This window comes from Prinia subflava, chromosome 9, assembly GCF_021018805.1.
Source record: "Prinia subflava isolate CZ2003 ecotype Zambia chromosome 9, Cam_Psub_1.2, whole genome shotgun sequence".
NCBI lineage: Eukaryota > Metazoa > Chordata > Aves > Passeriformes > Cisticolidae > Prinia > Prinia subflava.
In genome coordinates, this window is record NC_086255.1 from 21,394,304 (window position 1) to 21,413,532 (window position 19,229).

The following is a 19,229-nucleotide window of genomic DNA, read 5'->3' on the forward strand; positions in this document are numbered from 1 at the left end:
GAAAGAGAACATGTCGTACTTTGCAACTGAGACATTTTACAAACACCTAATAAACCAGAAAAAGAAAGTTTTATTGGGCTTTATGAGCACATTTTTCTCCTCTCACCAGCACCAACCAGTTTGTAATCCTACTTTCATTTATTTCTTTCTCCTCTGAAATTTCTCATAGCATATACTCGCACAATTTTGGCTGCCTAATTTGCATCTCGTGGCCTGCAGTATCTCTTTAGGAGGTGAACTATTAAAAATACATTAGCCTGGTGTAGATGGGAATGGGCCAAATGCTGCTGGTTTTGAAGGCAATCTGGGAAGCCTCATGCTCTGTCTCATTCTTGATAGCTGTGCTAGCAAGTTGTTTGCTTTTTCTGTCCTTGGACTTTGAAAGTTCTAGCAGCAGATGTAGGTGAGATTATTGTTCTTCTGAAAGTCTGCATTGAGAAAAGTGCTTTTCTTCCCTTCCAAGCTTTCTCTAATCTTTAATGTTGCCCTTATTTCTGTTCTGCCAGAACTGTGTCCTATTAGCATCCAAAAATGTTACACATAACTTTGGCTTGCTTACAGAAGATGATCCAACCACTAACATTTGCCTTCTGTAGCTGAATGCTGAAAGAAAAAATAATCCACATTTGAAATGTGAGACTTTGCTGCTGTCAGTTTCTGGAGTTGATTATTAGGACTGTGATTTTTATCTACTCACTTGTACAATAATTAAAAGCAATTCCCTCATCAGTTATCATCCTGCGAAGCCAGCTTTTAAGCAGTGCTTGATGTACAGTTTATTAACCTAAGCCCATGTTGAGGGAAAGGTGACATAGTTTAAAAAGTAAATATGAACACATCTGCTCTGAAACAAAGAGCTGAATGTAAAATAGATGCTTACTGTTAAACCAGCAAAAATGGCAATGTGATTTTAATTGGCAAAGTAGGAGTAATTACCTGGCTTGGACCAGGTGTACGCCTCCATTCCGTCCACTCCCATCTGTGCCCTTTTTATGTGGATTATTTTCTGCAGGGATATATCCTGTCATGATGGGGTAGGTGATTAAAGAATTAAGAAGGAAATCAGGGAGTCAATAACTTGCATGCTGAAGTGGAAGAGCTATCCAGCTGCCTGACAACCTTTGCCACACCTTCTAGCAGGTATTGATGAGCACATATGATTATCAGTGTCAGCTCCAATTCAAAAGTATCTGATATTAACTTGATCCCATGCCTCCAGTTGCCAGTGTTGTAACTTAGGGCCTCTTTATTCCAGGAAAGAAATGGAGAAGAATAGGCAAAAAAGTGCATGATATTTATTTGTAATAACTTCTCTCAATGGGTGCTGGAGACAAAACATGAGGGTGAATGAAGGCAGACTGAGGGTGAGCTCAACTATGATTCTATCCCATTGGACTTTTCTTGACTGCTGAAAATGATCGATATGGAATCTTGCATGAGTACTCAAGTATTAGAAAGAAAAGGCATTGAGAGAAGAAAATTGAAAGTGCAAATCCCTAAACCATTTTATGCACCTGAAGCATCAGTGTGAAGGTGTCTGAGAAAGGGGAGCAGAAACAGCTCTGGGTGTAAAAATGCTTACTGCAGTGTTTACTGGTGGAGTTCTGGGATATCCAGAAAGGGGAAACAATGAGGTAAAAATCTACTACAGACTCTGCTCCTTCAAATACTTTTGTTCAAGGCAGTCTTACAAAACAGCATGGTGTGTGACAGGCAGGAAAACGATGTGCAATCCATGGTCAGCCAAGAGAAAGCAGTAAGTGCCACAGACTGTTGTGCCCACCCCCAGGAAGTGAATGAAGAACTGCATGGATTTTGTTTTAAATGGAGCTGAACAGTAATCCCAGGGGATTTAAGAGCTGACATCATGCAGTGGATACATATTTCACACCTGGGGATAGAGACATGCCTGAGATGAGCCAGGAAATGTATCTACAGGCCAGGCATGAATACCCAGTTGAAAGCATACATAAAAGCATACAGTGCAAGCTGTACAAAGAATACAGTGATTGACAAGAAAGGCCTCATGGAATTCCAGCCCAGCCCTAGGAAAAGGTCAGAATAAACTTGTTAATTTCTAATGAAAGAAATTTTATGCCATGGTAGATTAATAACCCAGTTTTTGAAAGATGCACAGACAAGAACAACAATCAGAAAACTGAAGGTATAGATTTTTAAAAGGCGCAATAACTCACTGGCTGGGACTGAGTGAGAGGCTCCTGATGCTCTTCATGTAAGCATCTGAAAAATGTGGAACCTTTAAATACTTCTTCATAAGATTTATGTTCCTGAAAATATGCAACAGGATAGGACTATGGCATCAGCCTTGGCAGCAGCCAGGAAACTGGCAGTGTTAGATAGATAATAAGGGTGTGTGGCCTGGTTATTTTGGACCTCTTAAATGCTAAATGTTCCCATGATTTAAATAGAGACATGTACTCAGACTCTGGCCTTGCAGTCTAGGTAAGTTTGTCTACTAAACCCTGAGGCAAAACCAATCAATATTTTTTCTTTACAGTTCTTAGGAAACTAAGCAAGCGCAAAGCACCAAAACCACGGAGGTATGCAGAAAGGTGTGTACAAAATTAGCCATTGGGTTATTATGAAAAGTAACAAAAAATGCTAGTGGGTGCAGGATGTGAAATGAGTAGAACAGGCAGGAAAAATGGAACTCCAGAGACTGTGCTGTGACTTGAACTGAAGATAGCATGGGTGATCATAGTCTGTTATGCTCATGCAAGCAAGACCAAAAGTGTGTGAATTGTGCGATCAACACAGAGGATCAATATGGCCAGTCCTTTTGGGTGCTGTCAGTAGTAAACAGGGAAGAAATAGAAAATAGCAAACTGGAAAGTGGGACAGTACAGAGAGAAGTTGATGGCTTCATTGTTGGCGCTTTGTGTTGTTTTAGTTATTGCAGATACCTGCCTGGCATCCATTTGCCACCATGGTGAAGTGTCAGTCTGCTTTAGGTCCTGCGTCATCTCTGCTATTCCTGTGCAGCTATCCTGGGTGATTTACAGCCTTCTCAAATGGCACTGGGCACCTGTGCATGGGACAGGAATCCTGGCCTTTGCTTTGTGAATCAGCACACTCCTGGAGGGCCACAACAGTGTGGTCATGGCCACAGCCAAGCATGGCAGCAGTGAGCAAGTTGCACAAATCTTTGAAAAGGTATGTCTGTGCAAAAATTATCTTCAGCTTGGGTCTCTTAAGGCTGGCAGTGGGCTGAGCCCTACAGCTTCCTGCCTTGGCTGAGAATGAATCACCTGTGGGGTGCTGTATTTCCCAGAGCAGATGGGAGCTGTCGGGTTCAGAGTCAGAAATTATGGAAAGGGATACAATGTGTAACAGCTCCCTTTGGGCAGGAGAGATCTGAGAGGGGGATAGGTAGGTCTCTTCAGCCAAGGAGAGGATATCACAGATAAGGATGCTTAAGGAAGATGCTTTAACAGGCAGTCAGGTGTCTATGTAAAATACCTAGAGGAGAAAGCAATTAAAAGAGCTCTAGTTGATTAAAAAAAAAGTTGAAGAAAATGCAGTCAGAGAATAAACTTAATCACCAAGGTGCCCTTGAAGTTTATCAGACCACCTAGAGGTGCCATATCCTAGACAGGCAATGAGTTCTCAGAAATATCCTTCATCTAATCTTTTTTTTATTATTTTTCCCTACCCTAGGATGATTGAAGTGTTTTGGTTTGGTTTGGTTGGAAGACTGTACTAGCTTGCCAGGGGGAATTCAGAGGAAACCAGACTATTTTCCCAAAGAGAAGGTAAGGCCCAGCCACACCTTGCAACATCAAATCTTTAATCATGTACCTGCCTGTATAACAGCAGCAATATTCAGTGTTTCTGTAACATCATTCATGCAAGAATTTCAAAGCACTAATTAATCAAACCTCACAAACCCTCAGCAAGCAGCAACTTTGCCCACCAATGAAGCATAATCAGCTCTAAAATGGAACATGATGGCAGTTTGATATCTCATAACGTGATGCAACAGGTCAAGGCAAGTAGAACAGGAGCAATTGAGGGCACTTGGGAGGCACTGATCCTTAAATATCTCTGCAGATACAGTGCTTCACTGGATATGCTGTGTGGAAATATTTGGTAACATAGTTTTGGGAAAAAGCAGTTTATGTATTGCATATGAAAGAACAGTTTGAAATGTATTTTTTAATTGCTCATAGGTTTCCTAATGCTAAAGGCAAATATCTACATTTTGTAGGGGGAATGCATCAGAATGCTTTCTACTCATTTTGGGACCTTTGTTTCCATCCCTCTAACCAGTGGCACCTGCTGTCCTGGAGATCATGTAATGAGCCTCTCTGACGTAGTTCTTGACCCCCAGGCACTGCCTCCTGAGGCTCCCCAGGGGAAGAAGGAAGCTGTGTCCAAGACTGCAGGCTGTACATTCAGTTCTTCTATGTTTTGAGGGACCACGCAGCACATTTATGGTTTTACCCCCAAGATGGGTCTCTCAAAGCTGTGATCCCCAGTACAAAACCTGCTCCAGTGCAGAGGCCACAGGGCCTAAATTAACACCTTCTCTTGGCCCAGCCAAAGCTGTCAGTGTTCCAGTTCACTACAATGAGAGTGAGACTGGGTTGGCTCAGTTTCTTTATATTTCTGCCAATCCGATCTTGAGGGGCGGACAAATTCAGAATATATTAGTATATCAGTTACTAATACTCTGAGTATGTATCTTCCCAATTAAGCATATGTTGAACAACCTTCAGCTTTTCCTGTCTGTGGGCAAAACATCACTGTGTTTTAGGTCTCCTGTCCTATCGCTTCTCATCTCTTTTGGAAGCAAATGGGATATGGGTTTGGTTTTTTGGTTGGTTTCTTATTTACATCATGCAATAAAATTATATTGTACGTGTATTAAATAATATGCAAACCATTAAGTAAGATAATGAAATGCTGGAAGTTAAATTTAAACCTTGCTACATTTTAAATGTGCAATATGTTTGCAAGAGTGAAATTGGTCTTTGGGGCTGAATTAATAGTACGGATATCCAGCCCATTTTGGAAAGAACAGTAATACCTAGGGAATTAATTTAAACCAGTCTTGCAATTAGCTGGTCATTTCACATTTTGAGAGTTCTGGTCTTGTTGTTTGACTTTATAAATTACTCGTATAGTCATCTTCTAATTATACATGACATGCTAAAAAAACAATAAAACCCACCAAACTGTTTGGATGAGAATCTTTCCTTTGGCAGAAGAGTGAAATGTAAGTAGTTTAGATGGATTGTGTAGTATACTCCCCATTAATATGCCTTTGCACACTTATTTAAAAACCCAGGGTCTGGAAGCTCCTTTAACCATACATTCAGGTTGTCATCATTTTCCCTGACTTCACTTCCTGATCATGAAGCAACTCAGTATTTTCCGTCAAAACTCATCTCACTGTACATCAAATTGATAAATAAGGGATATTACTGTAAATGGAAAAAGTTGGCTTTATTTGTGAATATGGTATAAACTGTCGAATCAGAAGCTCTGTTACAGAAACTCAGTAAAACCTTTGCAGGACTAAATTGAGATCCCAGGAGAACTACATTTCCTTGGGACTTGCCTTCTATCTATAGCACACAGTATGAAAAACTTTCTGCCTATCACTTGGGGTCAATGGCATACTGTGCTGATACTGAGATGGAAATCAGAGCTGTCTTAAGGCTCTTCTCAGTCACCTTCTTAATGCCCTTAAGCAATCATTTTGGGTCCCTGGAACTGGGGAGAGAGAGCCTTTCCTAGTCACGGTTCCCTTATAGCTTCACGTGTGGCAGGTTAGCAAGTGATAAGCTGCAGAGGAAGGCATTGTAAAGCTACCATGTGGGGGCTTTTATTTTTGTCTTCCTAATCAAGCATTCTGCCAACAGAGCACGGGTTCAGGTACTTCATTAAACTGACTTTTTGTACATTCCAGTCTTGCTGATGGATAGCAGCTACTGCAGGAGGTCATAATCTGGCCCCAAATCTGACTTTTAGGCAATAAAGTAAGGATCTTTTAGTAGGCCAAATTATATAATTATTATCAGCACGTCTGCAAATGCAGCACTTCAGTGAAATAATTTGTAGGGAGATTCTAGATTGTGAATCACGATGCTGCGTAGTGAAATTTTGGCTGAAGTAGCTGTCATTTAAAAGATATTATGAACGCATAGATTTCAGTCCTCTAACTAACCCCTTTTTACCAGCCTAAAAATTAAGGGATTATTCTTTCATGTATTTACCTTTCTTTAATCTCTTGACTTTACAACTTGGTTGAAATGTACACTGTTTATGGATTTGATACAATAAAAAAGACATTGTGTCTATCCACATACATATACTAGAAATTAAAAGTTGAGGGGTGAGAAATGAAAAATTCATAGCCTTGGATGTTGAGAAAGTCAGACCTGCTGTCTCTCCTTGAAGTCACCTAGGTGAGGCATTTTGACATAATGGAAGCATCAATGAACTGCTCTTGATTAAAAGTTTGACAGGTTGACACTATCCCCCTGAACAGGAAGACCAGGGTTGAAAGAAAATTTTAATACAAACAGAATTTCATTAATACCACAGTTTGCTATAATGGGGGTCTTTTTTCCCCCCACTGTTATTTTTGCTTAGATGGTGTCATTACCTTTTTAAGGGAAAAGACACTGTGGTTAAGCTTTGTCTCAGAAACTGTGTCATACTAATGGAACAGGAGCTTTCAAGTAAAATATGAAACTAACTGTCTGGAATTGTTCTGATTCTCAGGCACAAACAAAACCAGTTTTAATAAGGTGGTTCCTTTAAGTGCAGGCTGTAGTCATTGAGCCAATCTTTATTTGGTAGAGAGTACAGAAATTCATTAAACAATATAAAAGAATCAATATAACAGAGTATCAGAATGGCCTTACATCTCTCAAGATCCAAAAATATAGCCTCACTTCACTTTATTTACCTTTTGAGAGCTTTTTTTCTCTAATGTGGTAACTGTTAGACTCTATCTGCTCTGCTCAGTGTTAGGGCTGTCATGATGAAAGTGCATAAACAATATAAATAATAGTTTTTGGCACATGAAAGGAACTCTGAGTGGATTGTTCTTTTGGAATTCAACCATCACTATTTTTGTTTGACTTTCAGGGATTTTTTTATTATTATTTTTTATGTTTAACCCAAAAATTCTTATTATCTTAAATTGATTATTTGAAAAAGCATCATTCCTTTAACATATACATTACAATTTAATATTTATAGCTTGATGCCAGGCAATTCTTATAAAATTTAGTAAATATTTATTAAATCAGACTTGTTTTTAAAGACTTATAGTTTTGTAACCACTCTCTAGCACTGATACTCTTTGAAGTGGAATGTCAGGCTGCACAAGTCAGCTTCTATATTGTATTTCCAGTCCTTGTCTGCAGTGATCCTTCTTGACTTCTTTTCACTGCTGAATAGTTAAATAGTTTAAGCTCTTTCAGATCCTTGATATTATCAGGTTATATAACCTCCCACTCCATTCCCATTCATCGTCTCTGCAATGTAATATTTGCACATAGATTTTTTGCATCTTATTTGAGATTTGCAGAGACCCTTAAAGCAATTGATTAAACACACAATATCTCTCTTTGTGATGCATTTTTAATTTCTCATTTAGAGGCAACTTGAATTTCTGTAAGCTTACAGTCAGTGTTTTCCTGATATCATTTAATTGTAAGTGTTGAGTTTTTAGATGCAGAGCTTGAGGCATATTTACCACTTTAATTGCAGACTCATTCTAACCCTTTTTTTGAAGATGATGAGTGTTGAAGTACTGACTCACAGTGGAAAGCAGGCAGTGTGCATCTTCTCCATTTGGAAACCTAAAATGAAGCCATCTAAATCAATGAACTTGATACAATGATATAAACAGCTTATCCAGTCACCAACAGAACCAGTAATAGAACCTGGGCATCTGCTTCACATTTTCTTGTTCTCCAACCATGCCATTTCTGTCTCCTTAAAGCATCAGTGACAAATTAAGTAAAAATAGACATGTGAGGAGTATGGGGAAGAGAATGTTGAAAACAAAGCAATTCAGAGCATTTTATCCTTTCCATCCAAGTCAATGGCAGGTGTTCTATATCCTATTACAGCCTTGATAGCATGTTATGTTGCATCATTTCAGCATACTTGCTCTCAGACTGGATGACTAAATGCCAGTTCAGATAGCAGTTATCCAATCCAAATGATCCACAGTTGGATGGCAGCAGGTGAACAGGAGAGTGTCCATTTCAGAAGCCTTCTCTGCCAGTCCATACATGGAAGGCTGCAGATACTCCAGATTTTGTTAGTAGAAAGGAGCAGATGTAAACTAGGAAATATTTTTATGTGATTTTACAATTCTGTCATGATTGATTATGGGTCTACACATGACGGAGAAGAGAGCTTTCAGAATAAATGTGAACAGTTCTGATTATCCATCTTTCCATTTATTGACACAAAATGCACAGTAGACAATGTGTTATAAGCAAAAAAAAAAAAAAAAATCACTGTATTAAGAACCATTTCTTTGGTTCTTAAATGGCTAAAACACCCATTATATCAGCCTCTTGACATATTCCCCAGCAAGTTAAACTGATTGTGATTGGCTCTGAGTGAAATGGAAATGAGAAAATTCCAATAAACATGTGAACATACAAACTGATTTTCAACCCTTTCTAAACACAGGTTGGCTGAAGATATTATTTGTATGGGCCAGTAAGTGAGAAGCTGAAGTGCATCTGAATGTAAAAGCCAAAATCAATTTGATTTTAAATGATTTTCAGCTGATTTTAAAAAGCAATGGTGCGGAACTTATGTGTAAGGTTAAACGACGTCAATTTTGTTCCTTACAGACTAAAGCAAGCTTATTTTTTTCTGCTTTATTCAATTTGTTATTTCTTTTTATCCCACTACTGTTTTCAAGGTCTTGTATGTAATTTTACTGGTTTTAGTTGGAATTACCAAACCAACAATGCAAAGCACTTATACACAAAACTGAACAGCAGATGGGACTCCGTGAATATTATATTATTCATGGACAATGAATCAGAGGTGCCTTAAAAAAGAAGAAATCTAGTCTGCTGTGGCACGTCCTCAGCTTCATTCTAGCTGCAGGCTTCTTTAGCCCGTATACGTTGAGTAACCCAATGGACTCAAAAATACAAATCCCCTTTGGACACAGCAAGAGCTCTACATGTTGAATTCAGTAGGCTGCTGGTCAGGCAGTGATTGCCATTCATTTACTGAGAAAAATCGTGTGATACAGGATCCATGATGAGTCTGAAGAAATCTGGAATCAATTTTTGTCCTTGTTTTGCCTACTCTTGACAGTCTTGGGCAAAACATTTGTTCTCTCTCAGCCTTTGTTTCCTAAATTATAATGTGAGAAAAAGAAGTCCTTTATTTTTTATCTTTTGCTATCTAGCAATCTAGACTTTACTGTTTTTGTCCAGGATTTTTTTTTTTTTTTGCGTGTGGAACAGCAGCAACCCCTGCTCATCCCATTGGAAAGCCATGATTTAGTCTCTTACAGTACTTGGAACATTGCGGTGCTAATTAACTTGGAATTTCAGAAATACTTTGGTCAGTAACAGGAAAATGTAGGATACTACAGCTCCTCATATTGGATGGACAGACAGTGGCCAGGAAATTCAAATTGTTTGAAATTATTGCTGTTTGTTCTTTGGAAAAATGCTCTTCAATACAATGTGGTAAGGACCTAGAACAGGGGTCAAACACAAGTTTAAGTTATGCAGAGAGTTAGTCCACAATGGAGCTTGGAAGAATTTAAAGGAATTTAAACTGGAACAAAATAGAGCTTGTTGAAATCTTCACACAAATATCCATGATTAAGAATGGTGACAAATGTGTCTGCACTATTAATTATAAAATCCTATATCAGGAGGGATTGAAAAAAAAAGCTATAATCCATTTTTCTAGGAGTATTTTAAATGAGGAGTAAACAAGCTGTTTTCTGAGCCCTCTTTACAGCACCATAAATTGAAATAGAATTTTCCTCAGAAATTAGACTGCATAAGTGTCACAAAGTCATTTGCCTCCTCTCTTTTAGTCTCTCTCTGCATTCCAATCTTTATGGCTTCCTACACTATGATTTAGTTTTCTCTTTGGGTTCATAAGGGGATTTTATCCCTAATGTTTTTGCACAACGTAATTAAAAACCAGCTTGCTTACTGGATGCAAGGGCTCTGAAGTCAGTTCCCCATGTTTGATAGGCTCCTTGTAAAGCAATATGGTAAGTCCCACATATGAAAAGAGATTATGAATAAGGCCTTCAGAAAGCATATATTTAAAGTTAGGCTCTTGTTTACATTCTTTTTTTCAGTGGAATTGCTTAAGTTGTCAGCACTTGGAATCAGCTTATGTATCTGAGGGTCTGAAATCTCAGTCAAAGTTCTTATCCCTTCACTTCCATTTAATGATTCTTTGTAGTACAAAATGTCAGTTTTCCAATCTAGATACTTACTGATTGTGTAATTTTTACTACCATTTTAAGTTATTCCTTGTTTTTAAAGCTTCTGTCTCTGCAATATTAAAAATTTAGTGATATAAAAGGACTACTAAAATGGCCATTTAGCTAATCCAGCGTCATTACACTAATACAACTGTATCAGTTCCTGCATAATTTCCTTTCTGAAAACACTCAAACTATTTTGAAAAAATATTTTTCAAGATGAATTTTCTTAAGAATTTGGTGGAAAACCTTTTGCTGGCTTAAATATTCTAAAGATTCAGTGCACTTGCATGTTTGTGTCCCAAAATGTTGCTATTATGTTGGTGAGGAGTTATAGGTGTACCTACACAGACTGACAATCACAACAATTTCTGGGACAGTACTGAGTGTGAAGTGGATGATATGAATCTATAACAGGTTAACATCCTGCAAATTACACCTGGCCCTTGACTCCAAAGGACCCTACAATACAGTATTTAGAAGGGCAAAAGCAGTAAGCCAGTTTCTGGAAAGATCTCCAGATGAGAAGAGGCCAAGTAAAATGAGCTTAGAAATAGAAGTGTGAAGGCTGGATAATTCCTCATGATACAATCTTAAATTTTAGGAAAAAGCAATAGGGAATGCTTCATCTCTATTTCTTAAAATTGTCAATAGTGCTTAAACCAATGGAAGTGTTTTTACACATAAAAATATTAACTGTGGGACTCTAAAGTATGCTATAAAAGCCAAAGTATAATTAGATTAGGAAAGCAGTTATCTAGACTTGTGAAAGGTTCTCTTATCCTCACAATTAAAATACAAAATCCTTGCCATTGAAAATAATGTCTTGATACAGTCTCAGCTCAGGAAGTCTGGAAGAGCTAAATTACAGGATAAACACCATAGAAAGGAGCTCTCTGTGTTATACAATGCAGAAGAATTGCTTTTCCAGAAGTTTTGGGGTTGTGTTTTTTATTCCACCGTGAACTTTGTTGGAAGATAGGGAAATCCTACAGCGGTATTATGCCCTTACAATTGTTTCACTAATTTCAACCTGTCACACAGCCGCTCTGTATCAACATCAAATACAGTTTCTTTCATTTCCAAGTATGCTGATAATGCACTCTCTCACTCAGGTACTCAGCAACTTTGTTCCTGTCCACATTTACTACCCCAGATAATGGCTAACATAAATGTGGAGCACATAGCAAGTACTAAAAGAAATGGATCCACTCACACGGGCAAAATTTTGAGCTTGTCTCCCGGTAGCATATGCATGCACCTACATGCAACTGTGAGATAGAGCAAGAATGCCTAACCTGAGGCCTACACTCACTCTAAAAATACCAGAGTTTAGCCCTGAACTGTTTTCATCTTAATCAGGGATTGAAATCCACAGTAAGACCTAACATCCCAGAATCTGAATCATCCATCTTCTGTTGGGAAGCGTGTTGCGACCAGTGATGATTTTTTTTTCCCCCAAGAGCTAATCTGGCACATAAAGGATGAGAACATTAGACATTTGCTTCTTTTTACTGCAAAGTAGTAGCTGTTTCTTGACAGGACAAAAGTTGAGTCACTCTCAGGAGGATTGCACTACCAGTGTCCTTTGCTTATTGTTATCTGGGATTGTCTCAACAATGCCAAGCCTGCTGTTATCCATTACTTTCTCTTCTCATAGAGCTGCTCTGGATTAGGCAGGCAAATCTCTGCCTGCTTAGCGTTTTGCACGCTACCAACAGAAAGAGTCAGTCCCTACAAGCCACTCACCTTGACAGAGACAGCTGCACAGTTTTTCCAAATAGTGCTTGTATTAGAGTTTGACTGTCACTGGAAGTGCTGAGTGAGCCCATGGCTAGAGCTCCCCATGGATTCACAGTGTGCTGCACATTTCAAGAAAGGAGGAGAACTTGGGGTTTTTATTATCATTTGTGCATGAACCAGGACTGTCAGAGTCTAGACATGCATGATGAACTACCAGACTTCCATTGTGCCAGGAAGCTGTGAATGGAGTTGCTGCATGGCAGAGAATGGTGAATGAAGCCATTAAACACTTTTTATTTTTCTCTCTCTCTTGTTGGGTCTTCTAAATGTAAAAAACTCAACCTTTTCAGGCTGACTCCCTCTTCCCCAGTCCACACACAACCATTCCATTTAGCCCAGCCACTCTACAGGAATATTTCTTTCTATCTACAGCAGCAAGAATACGTGAAAAGTCGAGCTTGTGTCATCAGGAAGAGGAGGGCAGAGTTCACCCACTAAAAGGTGATCAGCAACCACCATGTATGCTTCACCTTTAAGTGCCCTTTTACTGTATGCAAGCACCTGTAGAGGCTAAAATCACCTGAAAGTGATTGCCTCCTGAGTTTGGGCCTTTGAAATGTGGGTGAGGGGAAAAGTTTGGGTGCATAAATAAGCTGAAAAAATCCTCACTGTCAAATGAAATGTTCCTCTGCTTTATCACCATTATTTTTAGTGAGATTTTGCATTATGGTACCTTGAGTTTTAAATTAAATGTCAAATATAATTTGGCACTACAAAGAATGAATTATGTGACTGCCCTTAGAGAAAATCAGAAGGCTTAGCTCTGTGAGTTAAATTGGTATCTGCCTTATGCTGAGCTGATGTGGGCTAATTGATTAGGATCTGACAGGATACCATATTGCAAATTCAGCACAATCTCTTCCATTAAAAAAAAAATAGACCTAAGGTACCTTTAGGGAAAAGCAAAAGATCTTCTGTAAAACAGAATGAGGAGGGGAAAAGAGTATCTTCAAGGACTCTCTTTTGCACTGATGCATTAGATTCCCCAGAAGCCCACACTTCTTAAGGGTACAGTATGGATGTTAATATGCCCCAGGTCACTTTGGAAGCAGGTTTGCAATCAAATTTCAGGTTCTTCTGGCCTAATTTTAAAGAGCAGCAAAATATTTTCTCAGTTAGCTGACTAAATCTATCTCCATAAGAACTAAGATGACAAAGTGCCACTTTAGATCATTAAAGGAGGGCAATACATTTTAATCAGCTATTACATGAGGAAGGACAAACCAAGTGCTATAGCAGTGGGTCATTTTATAAATTCAGTGCTTGTAGCCCTCTCCCTTTCAAAATGCATGATGTTATTTCCTGGAAACATCAGTCTTAAAAAACCATTGTCAAGTAAACAAGCCTTGTGTTTCTCACAGCCTTCATGTCTGTGTAGTCTGGGTTTAATTTTCTGTTAAGTATGGGTAGTGTGGGGGGGAGGACTAAGTCTGAAGTTCTAATGTAGTCAGGCTGGAATCTGTCACTCAGCTTATTGCATGTTGATGACTCAGTGCAGTTTCAGCTGTAAGCAGACCATGATTTATGGACACCAAGTGAACTCCTGCGGCAAAAACCAGCCATGAGATCAGAGCAGCAATAGGGCCCTTTTTTGGCAGGAGACAGCGCCTGCATTTTTCTCATTCATGCCAAACTGCTTTGCACGGCAATTAGCTCTGTCCTCATTTAGTCTCCAGTCCCAAAGGGTAATGAAAGTCATATATCATCTTCAAGGCTGCTAATTATCCAGCTCAGTTACAGGTAGGCTTTGTAACTGTGAGAAGGGTCTGTCTGCTTGATATTTATTGCTCTTCTAATAAGCAAGCAAAGGAGAAGGGGGGGAAACTTTCTTGAAAGCTTGCCCATACCCCTTGCCTCAGATCCTTGACATACCTTCAGCAAATGTGCAAGTCAAAGGGGAAATGTCTTCATTCCACATATCCATTTTTCATGCTGTAACTAAACATTCAGCAAGAACAGTGCAAGTGCTTGAAATATGAGAGAACATACATTTGGAGTGAGCTTGTCTCTCGTTGTTTGCTTGTGGAAAGACAATCCTCTGAATAAACAGACATAAAAACAGGAAGGGCAATAGGAGGAATGAGGAACTTCTTTCTCCCCTTCCACTCCTTTCTCCTCACAGCTCTTCAGCCCACACCACAGTAGCATCTTGGGAAAATGATGGGGTTAGAGAACTGTGTTTGTTTTACTGAAGGTATACCAGAGGAACTTGATATTCCAACCCTCTCACCACCAGCCCTGAAATACAGTAAAATTCAAATCTCTGTTCAGAATTCAGGCCCTGCTTTTCTGTAAGAGGCTGAACCAGGTGCTTGACAATTTCAGTTGTTTTGGGAATTGGTATTAAAAGAGCCAGGTCTTGCAACTAGGAGCCATCTTTTGCTGTAGTCAAAGTATAGGCTAAATCAACAGTCCAACAGCTGAGTCCTTACTGTGCTAAGAAATGAACTTGGGCTTGTATGAAATCCTTTTAACTTTTGAAAAGTTTTGATTTGCTTTTGACTTATTTGTTTCATTTGTATTTTACATCTTTATTTCATACTTATTTTCATCAGTAAGCCTGAAAACTTACTGATGAAAAGTTCCAAGACTAAGCAGTCTGTTGCTGCGTGAATTTGGAGGCATCTCCAAATCCTGTTGGCCAGTGAAGGAGTTGGCAGATGTCCTCTTTAAATGCCCAGTGAAGTCTTATGCTTCACATGAAAAGCTTACAGAAAAGCTTCCTCCAGTATTTCACATCAGCTGGGTGCCTTTTTGGCACTGGTGGCAGTGACTGCTAAGGAAGGCAACTTTGCAAGCTCCAGCCCAGGGCACAGCCATACGTGCTTTGTGCAGTTGACCTGTGTGTGTGCAGCATGCATGGAGTAACACTGAGTCTCAAGGCAGGAAATCTGATCTCTCTGCTATTACCAAGATTCCCATTTACCACAGGCTCCGTTGTCTCAAAAATCCTTGTGATAACCTTGTTGTGTTGAAAGGCAACTGCCAAGGCAAGCACCTCAAAAGGGAGCTGGGGCAGAAGCAGTGGGCAGAGCTCAGCAAATAAAGAGCTTTGGCTGGCACTGACCTGCAGCTGGAGAAAAAATGAGCAGGAGGAGCAGGGATGCTGCTCAGCATTTGTGCACCACATGAGCAGCATGTGACTGTACTGATAGAAGGCAAAGACAAGGACCTACTGTCACAGAGGAGACAGTGCTGCAGAGAGAGTACACTGCTGCAAGGTATGCAGCTCTTGGAGTGGGAGCTGAACTGCAGCACGGTGGGAGATCTGCAGCCTTTCAAGGCTTTGAACTGCGGTGTGGCATTGTGAGGGGCCCAGCACTGCTCCGGTGCCTCTGGGTATCTCTGCTGGATTCATCCAGGCTTGACTTTCATTTCTATCAGCAGCAGGAAAGTACTTACAGGGTGGAGATTTGAAAGAAGGAGAGGAAGTTCCTTATTCCTTTTTACATCTCCTCTGTATCTTTGCTGATGTTAAAAATGGAGGATCAGCTTTCATCATCAAATGTGATTTCATTTTCCACAGTGTTGAGAATGGCAGAACGTTTTGCGTGGTTCTCTCTTGGCCTGGAGGAAACATTAGAAAACTGGATGAAATCCAAGCAGTTCAGATACCACAACTCAGAGGAGCATTTGCAAAGGAGTGGGTGCTCATCTGTCGTGCATTGGCAGGTTCCCTTGAACTCGGTAGTACTCACCTGATTTATACCAGTCACAGAGGTGCCCTGCAAACCTTGAGTTATTTGTCTATGCTGTCTTTGCCAAGTTTCCAAACCTGTTGACTTGAACTTTCAGTAGTTGCATTCCAAGTGCTCTCACCCCACCCTTCCTGGCAATAGGTATCCACGTAGCTCCGTGTGATGGCCGTGGGAACTGCTGTTGTATATCCTACCGCAGAACAGAGCGCTGGTGTCTGGATCCTGCTCTCTGCAGAGTCAAGGCTTGAGGCACTGTGCCACTGGTGCTGAGGTGAAGGGCAGTGAGTTGGATAGAAGTCATTCAGGATCAGAGTGGTGGTCTATCTAATCTGGGATCTTGGCACTGAAAATGGGTAGTGCTAACTGCTGTAGAGGAAACCGCCTCATTTTCTCCTATTTAATTTTCTGATATGAAGCGACCCTTTTTTCCTAACAGTAGGAATATCTGTATCTAAAAAAAGAATTTGACTTTGCTCTACCCATTCTGTAGTCCCCAAACTTGTCTTTTTCCAGGTCTTGAAGTTTTTCAGCTATCTTTTTGTGTATTTAGCAGACAGTGGGAGAATGGATAAAAAATGTTAAAGGCCTCCTCCAAATTCTGCTGAAGCTGCTAGTGTATCACCTTTTCCATTCCACCATTTGGTTTAGATCTGCCTCCTAAGCCACCTTTTTGTGTAATGCTAATTAGCATGACACCAATAATCAGTATAGTTTTAGAAGTAGTATCTTCTGAGATGAAGATGAAAGTAATGAAAAATGAATGTTCAAGCCTCACAGTAGCCTGTCCATAACATTTCTCTTACAATTTTATTTCATTTGGTTTAATTTACGTTTCTTATCCGACCTCTTGAAACAAACATTTGTCTGATGTATCTCTTTCCATTTGTATTACCAATGACCATGGTATCATAAAGGCAAGTATGCCAAATGCTTACTATGCGTCAATAATTTGATTTGCTCTTGTGCAGCAAAAAACGCGGGAATCTTCTGTTTCCTTCCTTCACCAAAAGGGGGTGATACTTGGGTGTAGTTTTATATCAGCCGTGGCTAATCTATTTCTAAACTCCAAGAAGGTGGTGAAAGGTTGTGTGTCCCCGATCCTTGTGTTGTGTCAGCAGCAGCATTCATCCAGCTGTACAGCTGCACTGGGCACCGGATCTGGCTGACTGCTGAGGATGCATCTCCGTGTGCTGACACAAAGCGTGGAGGACAGACAGGTGAGATGAGGGAAGGGAAGATTTGTCCCTTGCAGTACTATTTCAGAGTTCAACTAGGTGAAGCTTACTATGTAATCACACCCTTACTGTAGCTGCATCTCTACTCTTTCCATTTAGACCCCAGTTTGTTAGATGATTCCTTCAGCAAGTGAAAGAAAAAAAGAAACATGTAGACATGCTTAACATGAAACGTGCGGGATAAAAAGACCAAATCCATTGAAACAATTAAAGTCTTTCCTGTAAATACTTGTGTATAAAGTACACTCCTGATAAACCAGAATAACACTGCTGTAAATGGAAACTAAAAGACTATTCTTGGCATTGTGTGCTTTGGATCTGTCACATACAGGGATTTTCTGAAAAGCTAAGCTGAAGGAGTATTTCTAAGGAAGAGTTTAATTTGAAAATAGGCTGTCAGAGAAGCCTGAGAAAGATATAACAATCAAAAGTCTTTGATCACATTATATCTAAAAACTCTCATCCTTGCTGCATGGACCTTACACAAGATTCAGCTGTTCTCCAAGCACCTAACTACAGCCTAAAAAGAAATCTGCTGTAAGATAATTTTACTATTTCCTTTCAGATGAAGCAGAAAAAAAGAGAAAAGATTGGAGAAAACTATTTGTGGCAATTAAACTGTGGGTTTTCAAAATTGTTCTTGAGTGTGAGTTAACTGCCATGGGAACCTTGCCCTGCATGTTCCTTGTGGCAAACTGTTGTGATAAGCCTCCATGTTGAACAGCTTGGGCTGCAAGAGAACCACAGACAGCTCCTGGGGACTTTGTTTTGGGAGGGTGACCCTGGCTGACTCCCCTCCCAGCTGCTCTTGCAGGAGGGTGTTTTTCCCCCTTCTTAACTGTGCTGTCCCAGAGGCCACTGGCATTGCTGCTAATGGGCAGCACTGGGTCTGTGCTGGAGCCAGCTGGCATTGGCTCTGTCAGACACAGGGGAAGCTTCTGGCAGCTTCTCACAGGAGCCACCCCTGTAGCCTCCCCTGCTGTCAAAACCTTGCCATGCAACCCAAATACATCCTTAACCAGCACTGCATAAAAAAATCACTTGGAGGATTCAGGTATTCAGTTTGGGTTTTTTGGGGTTTTTTTGGTTTTTTTTTTTTTTTTTTTAATCTCTGTATAAAATTGGCAGGAGGGAATAGGCATGGTATGTCTATTTTGTCATCCTTAAAATTTTATTTTCATGGATAAATGACTAAAGAATGGGGTGTAAAAATCCCCAGTCAATATGTGTGGTAAGGGAAACATGCAAAAGAGCTTTGAAATGTGAGGTATGAGATATGAGAGTATTACTTCTTATGGTGGAGGTTTTATTTTCTAACACACATTTCTATGCTCAACAGTTAATGCACTACTTCTCTTCCTTTTGTAACAGGCAATCATTAAAAATCTGAACAGCTGCAAATGGGAAGACATCAACCAGATCTCATTTGGTAGCTGTTAAGCTCATTGTCAGGGCTACCAAACCTTTGGCATCTGTATGTGCAGAAGGGTTTGGAAAGAATGTTTTATCCAATGTCTTCTTACTTTTGCTGCTCTGTACATGCTCTTATATTGTGGTCATCTCACTAATATCATGTACATGTCATTCCATTTTGTGAAAAAGGGAGCAAGAGTGCACTGTGGGCATAGAGCAAAAGAGGCAAAAGTTTTCAGTGTTACTTAGCTCTTCTGAAAATTTGTTCTTTTCTCCATAAAAAAGTCTTGACGAGCTTACAAAAGAACCCATCTCTTGTCCTGATGAACTCTGGTCTTTCTATAGAGTATTCTTTGAGGACAGAGGGCTCTAATTGATTGTGATCTGCAGCTTGAATATGTACATAAGTATTCTGGAAAAGTAAAAAAAAAAATTGATATTGGTTTGAAATTTTATGGAAAGTCTTCTTAGGTATCACAAAACCAAAGTAGCTTGGTGGCAGTACTACTGCAGAAACATACAGATGCACCCTTCTGTGGGAAGAAACCAAGGTCTTTGTGAGCTCTCATGAGAATTCAATAAGCAATACACAGTAGCTGGCTAGAA

The 19,229-nt window shown here is 39.8% G+C and overlaps 1 long non-coding RNA gene across 1 annotated transcript in view; it reads left to right on the forward strand.

Annotated features, from left to right (window-relative positions):
• LOC134554868 (uncharacterized) overlaps window positions 1-19,229 on the forward strand; it is a 109,672-nt gene that overhangs the window by 14,092 nt on the left and 76,351 nt on the right. The window contains exons 3-4 of the long non-coding RNA XR_010081333.1: window positions 2,912-3,174; window positions 3,679-3,773. This is a non-coding gene — a long non-coding RNA (uncharacterized LOC134554868). The remainder of the gene's footprint in view (window positions 1-2,911; window positions 3,175-3,678; window positions 3,774-19,229) is intronic.